Source organism: Xiphophorus maculatus, chromosome 17 (assembly GCF_002775205.1).
Source record: "Xiphophorus maculatus strain JP 163 A chromosome 17, X_maculatus-5.0-male, whole genome shotgun sequence".
Lineage (NCBI taxonomy): Eukaryota > Metazoa > Chordata > Actinopteri > Cyprinodontiformes > Poeciliidae > Xiphophorus > Xiphophorus maculatus.
In genome coordinates, this window is record NC_036459.1 from 12,617,988 (window position 1) to 12,619,703 (window position 1,716).

Sequence of the window (1,716 nt, forward strand, 5' to 3'; positions counted from 1 at the left end):
TACACTTGCACTCAACCCATAAAGACCAACCACACAGACATGCCAGAACCGTCCCATGCCTGGTCTTAAACCATGACCAAATAAGTGACAATGTCATAAGGGTCTTCTTACTTGAGTTAAGAAGAAAAAGATAATTGGACTGTTCCCAAGCTTGACTTTCAGAAGAAAGTCAAATGTGCATTTATTTGGAAATTAAGGTCCTAGAATCTTGTGGAAAAGTGGAGAGACACATACTCCAAGGTTTTTGAGTTCCAATGATCCGTTTCCCTGGTTGATTTGAGCAGCCACGTCATCTGCTGGTGATCTTTGAAGGGTTTTTTTTTTTCAACTGACAGTGTGTTGAAATTATTCAGGAATGTGCAGGAATGTGTGAGTCATGCTTTAAATCCGCACTCTTGCTGTTTCATTTTCAAAGCGGGGGATGTTTTGTATTTTACAAGCACACAGTGCCATTTTATACCACAATCAAGTAACTATTAATTTACTTTCAGTAGCTATGAAAACGCTGCATATGTCAGAAATTTGACTTTGCACCTTATAGCTAAAATAAAATACATTTTGCTTAAAACCCCTGTTAATTTTTTTTTTTTTTTTTTGTAAAACTCCCCAAAATTCTCAATTACCTTACTTCATATTCCTCTTGCGTCTGCAATTATACCTGTTGCTTGTGGCTCTATGTCCACCACACTTTTTCCTTCCACTCAACTTTTCTATATAATAGTATGCTTATTCATAATAAACAAATATAAAAAGTTTAGATCTGTGGTTTGTGTTAAAATTCAAGCATTCATGGAAGACTTTGGGGGTTTGGGGGCTTTAAGCAGCATTTTGTCTTTCACTCTATGTGTTTTCAGTGACCTTTGTGCCTTCCACTCTGTGTAGGGAGTCTTGCTCACTGGAAAACTGACAGTCTAGCATAGCCTTTGTGCATTAAAAATCTCAGAATTTTGGATTTTGTTTTTTGTCAAAATTCCCATGAATAAACGCATCCACTACATCACCCAGTGTCTTTCAGTCAACTTAATATGTACGTTTTACAGTTTGATTCTAATCATATATATATTTTTTTAGAATATTTTAGTGAACTTATATGAGATTTAAAGTAATATCCTGGGCTAAGTTATAGTAACCATTGCCTTGGAAACCTTGTTCTTACTCAACATATACAGTACAGACCAAAGGTTTGGACACACTTTCTAATTCAATGGGTTTTCTTTATTTTCATGACTATTTATAAGACAAGAAATCCCACTTATTAACCTGACAGGGCACAGCTATGAAGTGAAAACCATTTCAGGTGACTACCTCTTGAAGCTCATCAAGAAAATGCAGAGTGTGTGCAAAGCAGTAATCACAGCAAAAGGTTGCTACTTTGAAGAAACTAGAATATAAGGGGTATTTTCAGTTGTTTTACACTTTTTGTTTAGTGCATATTTCCACATGTGTTATTCATAGTTTTGATGCCTTCAGTGTGAATCTACAATGTCAATAGTCATGAAAACAAAGGAAACTCGTTGAATTAAAAGGTGTGTCCAAACTTTTGGTCTGTACTGTACGTATAACTTGAACTTGGACCAATTCAAGTTCAGGTTGTACTCTTATGTTTCCACGGGTTCGGAAACATTCGGTAAAATGTACCCAAAGATTCCCGTCTGACGTGATCAAATCTCTCTTCAGCACTCTATCCTCCTCCTCCTCCTCTTCCTTCTTCGCCGC